The 18861-nt window shown below is 38.9% G+C and overlaps 1 long non-coding RNA gene across 1 annotated transcript in view; it reads left to right on the forward strand.

The window, feature by feature from the left end:
- Window positions 1–18861, forward strand: part of LOC122792234 — a 266453-nt gene that overhangs the window by 173807 nt on the left and 73785 nt on the right. The window contains exons 2-3 of the long non-coding RNA XR_006363294.1: window positions 6537–6617; window positions 13123–13219. This is a non-coding gene — a long non-coding RNA (uncharacterized LOC122792234). The remainder of the gene's footprint in view (window positions 1–6536; window positions 6618–13122; window positions 13220–18861) is intronic.

The raw sequence follows: 18861 nt of genomic DNA on the forward strand, positions 1-18861 counted from the left end.
TATAATGGTGGCCTCTGTTACTGGCAGATATTTGAGGAAGTAATGAAAATGCCAGCAGTCACATGCCAGCAGTAGTAAGTAACACATATTCAGAAATGTCATGCTAATGGCCATGTTGGTCTTATTTGGCAACTTTGTACCTCATGACCTACCTGCCCCTTGTATTAAATGTTATGTAGCTTAAAGTGACTTTCTATCTTTGGATAGTACTCAATATAATTTTATATACAAACATTTATTTGGCACTGCTGCATTTACAGATTGGAGTACCATGCTATGGCAATTGCATCTGCTCTATTGAATGGAGCAACACTTTTATTTGCCCCTCATACTTGAAACTGACCTGTATCATATCTTGTGGATGAAACTATTTTAGTGAATGTTCATTGACAGCATTGGCTACTGAGAAATGTGCTGTTGGCCAAACTAAAACAAGTTGTAGTACCACTCCCCAGAACATGCTCTTATTAAAGTCCAGTGCTTCATCTAATACTAGAGTAGCTATGGCAGTGCTGGACTTCTGAACCTCAGCTAATTGTCTTTCAGCATATCGAGGTCATTCAAGTTATTTTGGGTTGTCTTTCATTTTCAGAACTATGCCTATTGGACTAAGAAAGGGGATAGTGTAGAACCTTTTCAGATGTTGCAGATGTCTTGTATGGAGCATGAGGCAACTAGAACCCCTTATCACTAGAAATGGAGAACTACCTTTATGCTTAGGCCACTCAATTTATGTGTCCAGTTACTTAGTTTGTCATTGGATAATCCCAAACAACATTTTAGTGTCCTAGCTTGTGAAAACCACAGCAATCTGCTACTTTGTTCTGCTCTAAAAGCATGTGCTCCTCGGATTTAGAAAATGATCTGAGAAAGATCCTTTTATTTACTTCTGGGGTGGGCATGATACAGGTGAATCCAAAGACAAGGTCAGCAATTGGCCAGTAGTGCAGCTGGGTAGGACAGTAAATGAAGTGTGACACTGAGTAGGTCAGTGGAGAAGGACATGGAACGCATCACTGATGGTCTACAGCCACAGACAGCCCTACCTCCTGTATACCTCCCTGTCTGGGATTAGCTGAGGGTCATGCAGAGGTGGTGGTGATGAGTTAGTACTGACAGACAGTCAGCAGGTATTAGACTGCATACATAGTAGGGATTTTTCCCTCTGGCAGAAACTCCTCATGTTATGCATCACTCGAAACATTTTAAAAAATTATGTCATTATATTTTTTTTCTTTTCTAATGTAAATTAGACATGAATAAGAAACAAGGCAGAGCTGCATAGCTAAGACCATAGTTAGGCCCAGTTCCTCTGTCCAATCACTGAAGCTTTTGTAGTGAAGTCAATATATCTGGGGCACTGCTTGTCCACCAGTACAGGCTGCTGCTATTTTAAATGTAAGTGTGTGTGTGTGTGTGTGTGTGTGTGTGTGTGTGTGTGTGTGTGTGTGTGTGTGTGTGTGTGTGTGTGTGTGTGTGTGTGTGTGTGTGTGTGTGTGTGTGTGTGTGTGTGTGTGTGTGTGTGTGTGTGTGTGTGTGTGTGTGTGAGTGTGTTTTGCAGGGACCATAAGATAATATATTTGGGGGTATTAACAGTTGTTTATAAAGTATATAATATGAATGAAAGCTGCCTTCATACTTCACAGAACCATTCTGATTCACAGACCATCCTTGCTACTTAGAATCACCAATGTGGACCCTAAGCAGCAAGGTTCGGGACACCACATTCCGGTGTGGAAGTCCATGGGCTGGGTCTATGTGAATAACCTTCCCAGAGTACTTGTGTACTTTAGCATTCATAGACACAAGAACTATGCAAATACAGGTGAAGGCTAGAAGCTAAAGGCATCTAGTGTGTGCTGTATTCTTGCAGTTGACACCTGTACCTTCCAATGGTGAGAGTCTGTGAGTAGGTTAGGGTATGGCACTAAGTTGTAGATAATGTGTGTGATACTGTCTCTTGGTACATATTTTTAAGTTTCTTTGGAGCTTGCATACTGCTGGGGTTGGGATAATAGCAACTTGTAAGGTGTTCCAGTGGATGGCAGCTGGTTTGGTTGTGTGGTTCATACAGTGGTCAGGACTGAGCTGATTGATTGTGCTTGGAATATATTGGTGAAGTAATGATAGCAATCTGTGGCTGTTTCAAGTGGGGTGGCTGATACACAAGGGCTTGGCTACCAATATTGCACTGGTGTGAGCAGCGAAGTGACAATTTGCCTGAAGCAATTAACACTGTGTTGGCATTGTTTTTGTTGTAGCATATAATACTCCTTCTACATCTCATTGATGAAGACTTTACCTTATTATATAATTGTTTGCACAGCATGAGGATTATCAGAAACTTGGCTCTGACCTACAATCTTCAGGCTACATCTTGTGGCAACATTATCTATTTTGCTGATGAAGTAATCTAGGGAGGGTTACTTACATAGCCTTTTTCTGTTGAGTAAGGCCATAGACTGGATGATGTAAATTCTTTTGAAATGCTATATGACAGAGTCAAGAATAAGTGTCCATAGTTAGTTCCATTTACTAGTCTCAGTATGTTAATGAATGTAACTGCAATAAAATGCGTTTGGTTGCCTGGGGCACGTGACTTCTTCAGGGGCCTGATCAGGATAGCAGGTAATGTAAGGGGGTCATTTTCTTTTTTCTTAACATTGTCTCTCCACATTGCTGCACTACGCTCAGTGTTTTACTCTATGATTAGGGAATAAACATTTGTACATGACACTGATTCCTGTTCTAGTTATTGTTAAAAAAATAGATTTAAAAACTTCTAAAATGTACCATTCATAAATATGCTCAGCTGCTGCTAAGTGTAGTTGCAGAATGACACAAGCCCACCCAGGAAGACTGACTATTACGCAATCATGTTGGTCAGCACTTCTGCGGTCCAAAATGGCTGCACATCAGTATAGCCTCAGTCAGTAGCATACATGAAAAAAAGTGTTCCACCCAGTAAACTTTGATCCCCATAAATAACCTTTCTGATTAACATGTTGCTACCATCTCCTTTGACCTCTTTGTCTTTTTCCATTGCAGAGGCACCGGGGGGGGGCAGGTGGGTGAGAGGCACTTACCTAGTAGTAGCCATGTTCCATTTTTTATACACTTTGACTTGTAACAGACATTTTTAGTTTCTTATTCTTTTTCTTATTACCTAACAATGCCAATCCCCTGTAACACTCAAGTCCACTCTCTCCCTGTTCCTGTCACTCTGCCTCCAATCTCCTCGACTCAGCTGAGCTCATCTGGCACAGCACACTTGCTTGATGGACTTGACCACTCTTGCAGGTGGAAGTGATTATTAGGCTTTTTCATTGATTACTTTTGCTTGCTCCAATATCTGCTGCAGGCAGAGAGGTGGAATTTGGTGGACTATGTACATGGTTGGGACTGACTGAAAAGAAAAAAAAAGTAAGTAAGTCAATCCATAACAGATTCCCTTTTTTTCAGCAACGGAATAAGACAGCTTATTAGGTAGGCACAGTCAGCAAATGGGGGAATGCCACCAGAACGGTTTTACTTAACCTTTTTTTGTCTCTTTAAACCTTTTTATTTTAATTAAAATGAGGATTTGGATCGATCTGTTGTAACACCACCAGCAAAAGTAGGAAGTCACTGTGAGTCTGCAAAACAAATTATTTACAGTACTAACTTCCTCTCTGCACACGGTGTGATCAGTCTGTGCAAATGTATGACAATATTTTGGCATTAGTTGTCTTTTTATTCATTTATTTATTTTTGCAGAGTGGTAAGCTGTCTGGCATTTGACAGTATACAAAGCAAAGGGCCTTGCTTTGCTCCTTTTCTCCTTCCAAATAAATTACTTTATTAGTATTTCTCTATACGCTACTTGTCAAAAAACAGTAATGGTGTGCTCAAGACTGGGATCAAAGAATTATTTTTCATTTTTGTTAACTGGCAAGTAAAGTGGATTCAAATATCTTATTTCAGGAGCAACCTAGGAGGGACTGGGTGATGGGAAAACTGTCTGAAAGAAGGGGTGAGAATAAGCAGCAGTGGGTGTAGGACAGGGGTCCCCATGCAGTGAAAATAGTCTGGGTCCCAAGGTATACTTAATATATCACTGACAAGTGGCACTACTGTGTGGTGTATGTGTACATTTTTTATGCAAGGGAAATAGTTGAAGGATCCCTGATCAAGTATGACATGCTACCAGCTATAGTGCAGTTTTTAGGATCAAATTCAGTTTGGGAGGGCCAACAGCACAGCCCAAAAAGGATGGAACTCTGACTGTGACCCAGAAGGCCTGGGTTCAAATAGTGGGCTTTGTCACCAGAGGAGCTGGCTAATGGATGGAGGGCTGATTGGCTAGCAGCAACTGCCCTTTCTAAGATGTGGGTATGCATTTCTGCCATGACTAGTCACCCTGCAGTCACCAGACAGCAGCTGGTGCACATCATCGCACACCTTTCCTCCAGGTAAAGATGTCTTCCACTTACATATAAAATAAAACAAAAAATCCCATCTTTGCTTGTACTTATCTTCCTTCTTGGCACTCACTTTCAGGGGGGTAACCTTATTCTAGCAGTGCTACTAAAGGTGACTCCCCTGAAGAGGGGAAAACCACCTTTCAGGGTTAAAATAGCTCCTTTTCACCCACATAGGAAGGAACAAATAGCTTAGTAGTGGACAAAAACTATGCAGTCTAGGATTTTCCTACCTGTGAATTTATCTTTCTTGTTGTTTGATTGATTGCTGTATAAGACCATAAAGTTGAGTGAGTGGGCATAAGTTGGCATCAATGCCAGATTTCTAGTCAGTGTTAATGTTTCCCAGTAACACTGTCAAATTACTATCTCTAGTTTGTCTGAAACTGTAGTCGTGGAGCTTCTGTCCCAGGGCATCTTCTGAAAGTGTGCCATGCCCAATCAGACCATCCTGGTTAACAAATGCAATCAATCAATCAATAAAACTATTGGTGATTCCTGTGGGGATTGTAAGTATATCACAGTATAACTTGTTTATCTGGGTTTCTTTCCAGGGATATATTTTCAAAGGCTGGTATTCAGTTTCTTGTAACTATTTTATTATTAATGATTTTTTGTGACTATTTTACTGCAATGGCAAATACTAAACGCTGAAGGCTTAAAAGTATGATTTTGCAGATGGTCTGTGCACCCAACTCCAAAGTCTAAATATACTATTTTTATGTCATACCGAATCAAAGAATGAATGGCCAGAACATAAAGGTAATATATTTAAAGATCGGGGCTGTAGAGGTAGAGCCTTGCTAGTATGAGGTAAAGGAGGTGTAACTCTCTCAAACATGCTTTAGTGATGGCTATTCTTTATTGTGGAATGTTAAGGTCAAGTGAGAGTGGTGAAATAATGAGGACAAGAATTTGGGGAAAGGTAACCACTCCAGTGACATAGATGGATAAAGCCCTAACTATGGCCCAGATGAATTAGGTTTGATTAGCAGCTTGGATGACTCATGGAGCAGCAAGGAGGAAAGTATGCTGCAGTCCTGGCTGGAAGGTGCTCACTGGTGACACTCCTTAAGGGGAAGTATGGTCCAAAGAGGGCAGCTGCCCTCAGACTCAACTATCAAGTGTGGAGGAGTACAGTGAAAGGTAAAAAGTGAGGAAGGCACATAAAATTAATAAAAAAACACAGAAGCACTGACAGCTGAGCCCCTGAATGCCATTAAGATCCACAATCAGATCAACATAGGAGCAAGTCTGGGGATAGATGGACGCTGGTAAACCCAATGTGGAATTGGGGTGCTGGAGCTGGTGTAAATGAGGTCTGAGGGGACCAAAAAAGAGTTTGGGTAAAGGTAAAATGATCCAGGGGAAAATTAACAGAAGCATCTCTAGTACAACCAGGAGGGAGCTGATGTTGTGTTTGAGTGTGGAGTAGGAGATATTTAATAAAGAAAGCAAGTCCACTGATACCTTGTGGAGTCTGTTGTTTCTGAAAATACAACATCCAGGGACATTATTTATAAATCAAGGAAGTGAAGACTTAACCAGGATTCAGTTACACCTAAGATATCTTTGGACTATAGGGCAACGACTATGCATTAAGCTAGGGTAGGTGAAATAAAAAAATGACTCAGGGCCATGACACAATTTATTCACAGACACGCACACACACAGCTGACTGTTTTAGCAACTGTGTGAGTCAACAAAATTGCTTTGCGGTATCCTAAATCATTTTTTTCATTTTGCTATTTATTTTGTTACCTGGCTTGAACCTTACCCATTCGGCTCTCCTATTGTTTTTATTATTTTTTTTTATGAAGGTGGGACAGATTATTACAGATACTTTGTAAAATAATATGTATACATTTTAGAGAGTGTACAGGGTAATACCAGAAATGGTCATGTGTGGTGTTTAGGAGTGTATTGCGTATTGAGATACCAGGGAAGGGACAATTGAAGAAAACAATATTCTAGCATTTCTACCTCCATTTTAAGTCAAGTGTACAAATTAGACAGCTAGAATGCCATATTTGTTTTGATTAGCTCAAAACCCTGTTCATGTTGTTTTCTTTGCAGCAAAGCTACAACAGTAATTCATCCTGCACACCTCCTCAGACTGAAAACCATTATCTACCGGCACTCATGACTACTGCAAAGGTAGGCGGCTTTCTAGAGTTCTAAAGAAAGGTGAAAAATAAATGTTTGCAAATATTTACTATCTTGAACTGACACCCCGACCTCATGTACAAAAATGGGAAACAGGTTGTGTATGGATGCACGGATGGATTCACTTTTTATTTTTCACAGTGTGCAGTAGGAAGGAAGAGACTTAGTTACAGGTAAAATAAAATTAAGTACGGACTGATAACACATTTAGTTCATTTCCTCATTTAGTAACTCAGGTATTTCATGCGTTAGAAAGTTAGAACATCTATATCTGGTAAGTTTCTTAATAGGGCATAAAGAGTTTTCAATTCATTTTAGTGTATTTTTTGTTTCATAAGTTCTTTTAAAAAGCCAGATTTTAAATTAATACCCTGAGACAAGTGCTTTAACTATTAATAGTGATCTTGGTTTAGGATTTGTTCATATTTATTTATTTTATTTATTTATTTATTTCAAGTTTGATTACCGGGGAGGTCCACTGGGCTTGGGGGCCCGTTTTCAGTGGAGGCCCGGGGTGAAAAGCTCCACAGGAAACAACAATTTTAATTACATGAAAAATTCAAACACAGTTTGCATTACAAATAACAAATTGCTAGAAATAGCAAAAAATACTAACAATTTCTATTATGTTCAGGAGGAAAAAAAACAGGCATATAGTATAAAAAACAAGAATTTACTGTTTAGTTACATGTGCAATCAATATTTTAAAAGAGGTTAGGAAGGTAAAGAGGTTAGCCTGGAGAGAAGGGGGAAGATAGCTTGAGAGGTGTGGGCTGAAGAGTGCAGTTGTATATCCTATTTAGATAGAGGTAAGAATGAAGTTGGGTTTTGAAGTTATTTAGGTTGTTGCAGGTTCTTAGTGAGGTGGGCAGGGCATTCCATTTTTTAGCTAGGATAAAGGATAAGAGAAGCTGACCTGCTGGGCGCTTGGGTTTTTGTACTGTGATCAGGTTTTGGAGAGAAGATCGAAGGGATCTAAGATGGGTATAAGGTTGTAAAATACTGGAAAGAGCAGGGCAGTTAGTAGGATGGAACAATAATTTGTGGGCTGTGGTGATTTGGAGAAAGTCAAGTTGATTGGGGAGTTCAAGCCAGTTTAGAAAGTGAAGGGAGGTGCAGTGATGAGAGGAGGATTTGGCATTTGTGGCAGATTTGGAGATTTTATTGTAACATTGTTCCAATTTGGAGGTAAGTGTGGAAGATAAATTAGTGAGCAAAGGAGCGCCATATAGTAGAGAGAGAAGGAGGTAGGTAGAGGCAAGGGTTAGCCTGGTGGAAGGAGAGAGAAAGTAGTTGTTTCTATACAGTAAGCTAAGTTTTATGTGTGTTTTTTTGATGTTTAGCTGGATATGAGTATTAAATTTTAGTTGGTCATCAATCGTAACACCAAGAAGTTTGGTGGAGGTTATGATCTTGATAGTGGAGTTGTTAAGGCTGGTAATTTGTAATGAGTTTTTATCAAGAGATAAGGATTTAGAGGGAGAGAAAAGGAGGATCTTAGTTTTGTTTGCATTTAGGGAGAGGTGATTTTGGAGCATCCAGTTTTCAGTGGTTGAAAAGCCACTTTCTGTTAGAGCTTGGAGCTCTGTTAGGTTAGAGGCGCAGCAGATTAAAGTGAAATCGTCAGCGTATTGCACAATTGTGGTGTTGGGAATGGCTTTGTGGAAGTCGTTAATAAAGATATTGAATAGTTACGGGCCAAGTATGGAACCTTGAGGTACTCCGGTAGGGGTAGGAAGGAAAGTAGAGGTGGCTTGGCCCCATTTCACAGCTTGGGACCTGTTAGAAAAGTAGCTGGAGAACCAGGAAAGAGTTTTTTGGCTAAGGCTGAGATTAGAGAGATGGTTTAGAAGGTGGGTGTGGGAGATGGTGTCAAAAGCTTTGGATAAGTCTATTAGAATGGAGGATACTATGTTACCGGAGTCATGTGCAGAACTGAGAGAATGCAAGAAGGAGAGAAGGGCGGTGTTAGTACTGTGTCCTGGGCGGAAGCCATGTTGGGTAGGAGAGAGTAGATGGTGCTTGGTAAGGAATGGCAAGAGCTGCAGGTGAATGCATTTTTCAAGGATTTTGGATATAGGGGAGAGGATAGCTATGGGGCGGAAATTGGAGACATTACAATTTTTGCCACCTTTATGGAGAGGAAGAATGAAAGCAGAGTGCCATAGTTTAGGTACATAGGATTCAAGTAGAGACCTATTAATTAGGATGCTGATAGGCAGAGCAATGGCGTCAGAAGCTATTTTTAGGAAAAAGGATGGAATGCTGTCAGGGGCATTGGAGCAAGGCTTTTGTTTATAGAGCAGTTTCTTTATTAGGTCAGTGGATACAGGTTTGAGTTCAAAAGAGGGGGAGAGAAGGGAAGGGAAGATTGAGCAGGGAGGGGAGGAGGGTTATTGTTGGTGAAAGTCTTGGTTAGCTCAGAGATGGAAGAGGTGAAGAAGGAATTGAATAGTGAGGCAATTTCTGGGTCAGATTTGCTGGTATCAAGACAGGGGTTGTTTTTTGTACCTGGCCTAAGGAGGGAATTAATAGAATTCCAGAATTGTTTGGGATTTCTTGCATGGTTTTCTTGTAGTTTGATGTAGTAAGACTTTTTATCTGTAATGACTAGTTTTTTGGCAAGGTTTCTTAACTGCTTAAACTTAAGGAAGATTTCTGACTGTTTGTGTTTAAGGTAGGCTTTCCAGGTTTTATCCCTTTGTAGCATAATCTTTTTTGTATCATTGGTAAGCCAAGGGGTGGTTTTTGTTTTAACTCTTTTTCTTCTTATAGGAGTTAGGGAGTTAAGGACAGTTATGAATGTAGAATTTAAATAGTCAATGGCTTCATCTAATGGCAGTGTTTTAAGGGAGTTCCAGTTAGTTATCTTAAGGGAGTTAGAGAAAGAAGTAGGATTAAAGTTAGTTAGGTTACGAGTTTGAATGTAGTGGTGAGAGTGTGGGGAGGTGGAGTGGCTCGAATGGAGAAGGCAGGGAAGTGGTCTTCTAATGGGTCAGGAGTGACACCAGATTTTATAACTTTGTTAGGATGAGATACTAGGATCCAATCAAGTATGATGCCAGGGGGATTAGTTTTGTTAGATCTAGTAATGGAGTTAGTAAGTTGAGTGAAGTTGAATAGGTTGATAGTTATGGAGGGATTAGGATTACTGATTTTTCCCCAGTCAATATTTACATCTCCCAAAATGAAGGTTTCTAGCTTAATATTGGAGGAGGACCATGAGAGGATGTCTTCAGTGTATTGGTATTGTTACCAGGAGGAATATAGAGGGAAATAATGCAGATGCTTTTGTGGTTGTTTATTTTTAGTATGCCAATTACTAGTTCAGCATTATTGAAAAAAAGGGATGGGGTTAGGGTATGGGGTTATAGTCAAGAGGTTGGAGTAGATTAAAGCAACTCCACCACCTCTTCTATTAGGGCAGTCAGATCGGAGAGAATGAAATCCTGGAGGTAAGAATTCAGAGTCATTAATGTGAGGTTTTAGCCAGGTTTCAGAGATGGCTGCTATGTCAGGGGAGTTGTGAGTGAGCCAGGCATGGAAGAGGGTTAATTTATTTTTTAAGCTTTGGGTGTTGATAGTGAGGAATGTGAGGTTTTTATGAGGATTTGTTGTTGGTGTATGGGTGATTTGTAGGAGAGAAGTTTGGACCTGGATTGTGGTATATATCGCCAGCTAAGTGAAGGAAAGTGGGATTGGGGATACATTTATTAGTTTTGTATTTTGATAGAAGAGACTGGTAGTGATTTGGTTTAAGTTTGTAGTTATTGTTTGAGATAGGGAAAAGTTTTACTTTTAAGAGAAAGAGAAGGTGGGAGGGAACTAAAGAAGCTGAGATGTTGTGGAAGTGGGATGTAAGGTGGTGCTGGGGAGTAAAAGGAGGAGTGAGTAAATGGAAATCAGTATAGGAGGTGATTTGGTACAGAGATAATAGAAGGAAGGGGAAGGATGAGAAGAGAAGGACTTTGGTAGGAAGGCTGAGCATGGTAATTGGAGACAGAAAAGATAGAAAGAGAGGGTGATGAGATATTATGTGTGTTGGGGGTGTGGTGGAGAGAAGTAGGTAGGGTGGAGGAAGGGGAGGGGGAAAGGTGTATCCTGATTGGTTGGTGAAGAGAGTGGGACTAGTAGGCAGGGGATAAATTTAGAACCACTGGGGGTGTGTGGGAATTGGGGGCAGGGTAGGGGAGCGGAGTGAACCCGCAGGGTGAATGGAGCGGGAAGGACCAAGAAGGTGGGAAGGCCCAAAAAACAATCAGTGACCTGAGGCTGGAGAAGGAGAACTACTGCAGGGGTGCAGGTATATGGTTACAAACTTTGTTTTGTAGTAAAAAAAACTTAGTACTTTATGTTTAGTTAGTGGAAAATCTCTAAAAGCAAGTATATAAGTGTGGGGAGATAAAATTACAGATTTCTTAGTGAAGGGCAGAGACACTTTCTAGGCAGAGTAAGTTAGTAGAGAGTAAGTGGAGAGGGAATTATTGCTGGATTTTTTATTAGGAGTATGCTGCCACCTAGTGGACAAAGGAGGGAGGTGCACTCAGAGGAGAAGAGGTTCCACAGAGAAGTCAGGTTTATAGAGATTAGATAGAGGTAATTTTGGGGAGTAGACTGTAAACCAAGGATGGGGTTGAGGGGGGCCTGTGCAATGACCAGGGGTAGGCCACTTTCACGCGCACCAAGGCAGAATGCTGCTCAAGTTAGGTAGATGCTAGAAAACATATGTAAGGCAGATTACATACACTGAGTCTCCTTGGGGAGATAGGGTCCCAGTAAACTTAATATAGATCAAGCAGAGTGTCCACGGACATCATCTCTTTGAAAGGAGGGATATTCTGTCTGGCAGTGAAGAAGGGGGAAACACCTTGGGGAGCGGCTGAAAAGAAGAGTGAAAAAAAACAAACAGTTAAAACATGGGGTAGGGGGAAAATAAGAAGGAGGAGAGTGCAGGAAGTAGTGAATGCAGAGTAGAGGATGGAGTTTTACAGTGTGGAGTGAGAGGAGACAAGACAGGGAGAAAGGATAGAAGTGTAGTCTGAGGGAGAGAGAATAATGTAGCAGAGAGGTAGAGAAAAATGAAAGGTGGAAAGAGTTGTGCAGTAGAAGTTCCACAAGTTATGATAAACTTCATACAACAATTCAACATGCAAACAATTGATAGGTAATATGATTACAGGTGCTTAGAGCAGTCAGAGACTGTGTTGTGCAAATAGCAATAATTAAAACAAATATTCCTAGGTGGGAGAATAATCCAAAGCAGTAACTACATGAAAAAAAACAGTTATTACATTCAGTTAAACACATAAAGACAATCAGTTGAGGCAGGCCTTAGGGAATAGCAATATATAAATACAAGTCAGCAAAAACGCAATGCCTATAATACTACAGAGACTATGTTGCTAAAACAGCAGACAATAGTATTTTGACTTCAGTTAGGTGGAAAATGGACACTGATTATGCACTAGCAAGTTTAAAGGCAATGGTTGCTATGGTTCTAAGACAAAAGTCATTGCTGCAGGTAAAGACACTGTTATGCAATTGCAGGTTACAAAAATAAATGGTCGCTAAGGTTATTAGAGGTAAAAAGATGTGTCTATAGGTAAAAATACATTGTTATGCAGTTTACTGATGAATCAAATGGTCACTTTGATTCTAGAGCTAAGAATGGTGTGTCGGCAGTTAAATAAGGCAGTAGTAGGTTGAAAATCAATGGTCGCTAAGGTTTTAGTATTAGGAGCCTTACAGGAAAAAGACATTGTTAAGCTGTTAACTGAAATCAATGGTCACTGAGATTTCTATTGCTGGGAGCTGAGTTAGCAGATAGAAAAAAGTAATCTCTGAGTATACAGAGAACAATTTCTGTTCCTAGGCAATGGGGAAGCACTGGGATCATGAACTATGATCAACGACAATCATTAAAACACGCCAAGACAATAGCGTTGAGTGCAGCGTCTAATGCTGCTTAACAGATGCCTCAATAAGGCTCGCTAGTATATTAGCATTGAGCAGCTTCAATGCAGCTTAACAGACACAAACAAGCTTACACTAAGCAAAAAATAAATAGCAGGCAATGGGGAAGCACTAGGATCATGAAATATTGTTAACGACAAACATTAAAACACCTCAAGACACTAGCGTTGAGTGCAGCGTCTAATGCTGCTTAACAGACGCCTCAAGTAAGGCTCGCTAATATATTAGCATTGTGAGCAGCTTCAAATGCAGGTTAACAGGCACAAACAAGCTTACACTTAAGCAAAAAACAGCAGAGCACCTTAAAATTACACGCTGCTTCTACCAGAGAATTGGTAAACCTTATCCAAAAGCCTGACAATATGGACACAAAAATGCAAATGCTAAGCAAAGGGAGCAAACACAGGAATGCACACATATAGATACAAATAACATAAAGAAATATTTATATAATAAACAGGTTACATTAATAATGCATATTTATTTTATTCTATAAAATACTGTTTTATCTTCATTTTTCTAGATACATAAATTTTCTTTTTTGGTCAGAGCAATAGAATGCAGAAATCCTGGAGAAGACCAAGATGCGTTTGAAAACAAATTTGTTAATGCAGAAAAAGGTAAGGAAATATTTGTACAATATTTTAAAATGCAGGTGGATGGAAACCAATGTTTAAAATGCTCGAGACCCTAATGTGAATATCATGTTATAATATTCTGTTCAGGGGGTGATAGCTACTTAGAATTTTAGCAGAGTCGATTTTAACGTTTGGTGTTATGGAGAGCTGATAAGCAAATCTGAAGCAGGCAAAGGAAGAAAAAGTATACATCTAAGCAAAGGTCTTCTACATATTATTTTGAGGAAGGAGGCAAATTGCTGGGAAAATTAAATGTGCCCTAGTCATCCTTTCTGATAACATAATATTGCACAGAACTTTAAATGCAATGGCAAAAGATGACCATGTTAATCCTGCTGCAACAATGAAAATGATATATAACAAAAGCCTCCCCGTATCTGTTGCACAGATATGGGGTGGCTTTGTTGATATAATGCTATTGGAGAAAAACTCGCATGAAGACACTACAGTTAACAAGTAGGTTATCAGTACCACACAACACCACAGTAAACCTATCACACAAAGATCAGTCCAAACATATATACCTACATACATTGAGATCTTAAAATTAACCTACCTAAATCATGTAGGCCACCTAAATGTAGCCTTTGAAATGAGAACCTTCAGCAACATCAGAAACACACAACATAGGCAGTATCAACCTTGAAACATACATTTAAGAGTGACATCAGTTCAAAAGCCAAGAAGTAAACATTCAGCCAATCCAACATCCTAGTCACAGGCTACTCCATTGAGGGACACACTTTTGCATGACTCACCTGGCTCTGCAAGCAGTGGGTCATGGTCATTTGCCTATTAGGTGCCAGGATTTGCTACATCACAAAGGCACACAAGTCCCTGCACCACAAGTACAAATCAAACACAGTCATAGTACATGTGCGTGTAAATTACATGAGATGTACCTTCATGGACTATATGAGGACTGACCAGATGGAGCTCTTTGAATATGTGTCCAAGGCAAGTATGAACTAAGCCTTGAGCAGCGTTTTACCTTCACCAAGAAAGATGCCACAATAAGAACAAAAGATTATAGACTTCAGATATTAGCTTACCTTCTTGTGTCAGTCAAAGGGGTTTTATATATATATATATATATATATATATATATATATATATATATATATATATATATATACATATGTGTGTGTGTCTGTACTGTGGTGATGGTGCTGCGGTAGTGCTGTCACCTCACAGTAAGACGCTGTCCCATTTGATTCTCAGCTAGAGCGTCTTCTGTCTGGAGACATGCGTGAATGGGCGTGCCTTCGTTCGGCACGTAAAAATCTACTGCCAATCATTAGCGGACCGGAGTTCCGCTGTGGTGACCCCTAATCGGGAAAAGCCGAAAGACACAACAACAACATATGTGTGTGTGTGTGTGTGTGTGTGTGTGTGTGTGTGTGTGTGTGTGTGTGTGTGTGTGTGTATATATATATATATATATATATATATATATATATATATGTGTGTGTGTGTGTGTGTGTGTGTGTGTGTGTGTATGGGTCTACTTTGTTTCATGGAATCTCATTTCACTGAATTTCATTTCACCCCGACTTCATTGCTGAAAACACAAATTACTGTGGGAACTGTGGGGGGCATAGCCCCCCACCTAGTTTGTTTTATATTATATTTAACGAAAACTTCAAAACAATACATTTTAAACCATAGACATGCATACTTACAACACCAATGACTAACTCTTTCCAGAAGACAATATGTACTCAAACTAAGTGGGGGATAAGCTCTCCACACCTTCCAATGGGGGAGCTATGCCCCCTACCCCCCAACTATATATACTAACTCCAGGATTGCACTACAGTGGGGAAAGGGCATATACCTTTTATTTGCCTTACAGTACTCTACACAGTGCCATATATACTAACTTCAGTTCAGTGAAATGAGATTCAATGAAATGAGTTTTCAGTAATTTGTGTTTTCAGCGATGTGGTTGGGGTGAAATGAAATTCAGTCAAATGAGATTCCATGAAACAAAGTAGACCTATATATATATATATATATATATATATATATATATATATATATATATATATATATATATATATGTCAGATGAATGGAGGACCATTGCCATCCCTTTGCACAAAAGTGGGGTGTCAATGGATCCAGGAAGTTATAAATCCATAAGTATGGTCAGCCTCATCTGTAAGACTATGGAAAGGATCATTATGGAATTAATAAATAAGGACAAAGGTAACATACAAGCTCTTGATCCAAGCCATTTAGGATTTGGCAACGGCAGTTCTGCCTACTTAGCCTGGCTGACTTCTTTGAGAAGGTTACTGAAGCAATAGATGAGGGTAAATCAGTACATACCACATATCTAGACCTTGTAAATGTGTTTGACATCATCCTATAATCAGGTATCATGGATAAACTATTCCAGCTAAATGCTAAGCCCTATGTACCTCATTGGATAACAAATAGACACATAATAAGAACCCAAGAAATTAGGATAGGCTGCTCTATCTTCTCCAAAACACCTGTCACTAGTAGTTTATCCCAGGTTCAGTCCTTGGGCCACTCCTCTTTGGCATTTACTTCTCATAGATGAAAGCTACTGTTATGGGTTTATGGCTGTCCAAGTTTGCAGATGACTGTGAACCTGGTCCCATGCTAAACTCCCCAGAAAAACAAGTTCCTCCAAGAGGCCCTTTCCTGAAGCAATAGCTGGTGTCAAATCCATGGACAAAATCTTATGCCAAAAATGTAAAATAGTATCTTTCAGCAACCAAGATGTCCCTTGTAACTATCACTTTGGCAACCTACCCCAGAAAACCAATCCAGTAGTTTGGTACATGTAAATCTATATAAATAGCAAACTTTCCTTTGATTACTACATCTCTAGTACTGGAAGAAAGCCCTTTTTCATTGCACAGCTTATTACTAAGGGTATGGCATCCACGCCAGGGATGTGATCATTCATTTGTATTCTGCACTCATCAGGCCTGTCATTGAGTGTAATGCCCCTTTCAGTATGTACCTTTCTAAACAATTTACACAACTTAAATGCCCACAATTCTTCCTTACTAAAAAAAAATCAGGGCCTAAGTCATAAAAGCTATGCAGACCATCTCAAAGCCTTGTCCCTCTTCTACATGTCATACAAGTTATTGAGGTACAGTCTCTCTCTTTCAGTTACAGACCCTTAACAGACCCTATCCTGGCAGTCCTACTGCACAGTCACAGGTCTGATGGGGACAAAAACACCCTCTCAAGAGATTTCAGTCTCTTTTGCAACATAAATAGATCATGTTGGAGGGTAGATATGTATCACAGAGAATACCACTTCTTTGGGATGTGTCTTCCTCTCCACTTAAAGCAAAGTAGTTCACTTACACTATTCAGATGTAATCAGTACAAATGGATGGATAACCACAAATTCACCTCAGTTTTGCACCCTTGTCCCTTTTGGACAGGCACAGCATGAAAATGTTCTACTCATCTCTGAGTTATTAGCACTTAAAATAAAATGGCTAAGAACTTCATGGGAATGTATGGCTAGACTTCTAAGGAGTCCCACAGAATAATAGCCTGGTACGTATCTCTGAACCTATGAACCTACAAACCTTAATACATACTATACCTGTAGGACAAATGAAGTACAATCACAGAGATAATGAAGTTCCACAGAGATATTCAAAATTTTACACACAATAACAAAAATGAAATGTCATTCAGTTATTCTTAAACTGCTTTCTTTTCCATTAGTTAATCTTGAACTAGTATTTTTCATTAGTGAGAGGTGTACACAAAAAATGGAAATTCGCAAAGTGCAAACTTCTACTGGATTGATAAGATCAAAGAATGCTCTGAAAAACAAAAAATCTAATTCTGTTGAAGCAACACTAAAATGAATCCCTTTCAAAAAGGTCATATATGCTGAATTAATGATAACCACCAATACTTATTTCACCCCAGAAATATTTAACAACTTCAATTCAAAGGTCTCTCCAAATTGTCCATGCTGTTACAAATAGTAGATTTACTCCATATCTTCTGGAGCTGCAAATGCACTTATAAATTATGGTGCTCATAGAGAGTTAGACTAGAGAAGATGGGATATCAGCAATCCACATTATCTTGGGAATTTGCAATTTTACATATTATCTCTCAAAAATTACCCAAGTTTAACCTACACATTCTAATTTCTCTCTTCTCTCTAGTGAAATTGTATATTACCCAGAACTGGCTAGATCAAACCAAACTATCATGGGAGGGTTTCAGAAGTATTGCAATAAAGTATATATCGGCACATACATATATATTGAAAACCAAAGTAAGCATTCCTATTTCCTAAAATGGTGGAGTCTTCTTCTGGATCATATTTTGAAAGATTAACTGAATGTGGAATGACAAATTATTGTGATTATTAAATGGAAAATGGTACAAAAGCACTCACCCTCATGATCTTTGTGTCACTTCTGTTCTCCGTATGTATCCGTATTAAAAAATTATGCTAACTGATTGACTGTCTGTAGCACTGTTTTGTACATAGTGTGTACAGGATGTTATCAGCGTTTTTTTTTTGTTGTAACACTGCAAATCCTCTTGATACATGTTTTACCTAAATATGTCTGAATTATTCTTAAAATATTATGCTTGTGTTGTATCTTGCATATTGTAACATGCATACAATACAAGAGAAGAAGAAAAATAAAAATATCTGAAAAAAAAACAAAGTGCAAACTTCTCCCATCTTCAGAGAAGTTTTACTTATAATGATTATCTTTTACAAGAGTCTGAGTTTCAGGAGAAGAAGGATACTTACCACTTTGCTGTGGGATTTAGCATACTTTCTGAATAGAAATTGTTGCTTTCTCTAAGAGACTTGAGTCTGTTTGTAGGGATACATCTACAAAAATGTTCTGCCTCAAACATTATGTATTTCTTGTAAACACGGCAGAAATATTTAAGACTTTCTTATTCACGGTTATTACAAAAGTGCAAACTATCATTTTTTTTTTACTACTGTTAACAGCAGTATTTACTCCTGAGGTATGTGTTGTTGTTGCTGTTTCTTTACTTCCACTTATTTTTTATCTATTAACAACAAATGTGTTCTAGATATGGAGAGATATTTCTCTAGAACTACAAGTGATGTTTATGCCCCTGAGGCGGTGCCCTTCTCATCATATATATATATATATATATATATATATATATATATATACACACACACACACACACACACACACACACACACACACACACACACACACACACACAGATGAAACAACCATGCAAAAAATAATAAACACTAAATTCTTTATTCAGATCTTAACTCAGTAAGTGCTGCTTTTGTTCATATAAGACTTCTTCAGACTGAGTTAAAACTTCAAAACAGACACTTTTAAAAACAAAAATCATTACATAATTAAAACAATTAACCAATCAAAAAATTCAGTGCTTTAATTTTCTTCTCTTTAAGGAGCACTTTAAAATTTTCTTTGTTATTAAGACCCGGAAGATGGCTGGCATCTAATTTCAACTGCCAACAATATTCACACCAATCCAAATGTTCTTCTGCATCAAACCTATTTGTAAAATCAAATATTTGTCATAAAACCAAAACTTTAGGAATACCTTTACATTCAGTAACATTGAA

Source organism: Protopterus annectens, chromosome 1.part2, assembly GCF_019279795.1.
Source record: "Protopterus annectens isolate FY-2018-M chromosome 1.part2, PAN1.0, whole genome shotgun sequence".
In the NCBI taxonomy this organism is placed as follows: Eukaryota; Metazoa; Chordata; order Ceratodontiformes; family Protopteridae; genus Protopterus; species Protopterus annectens.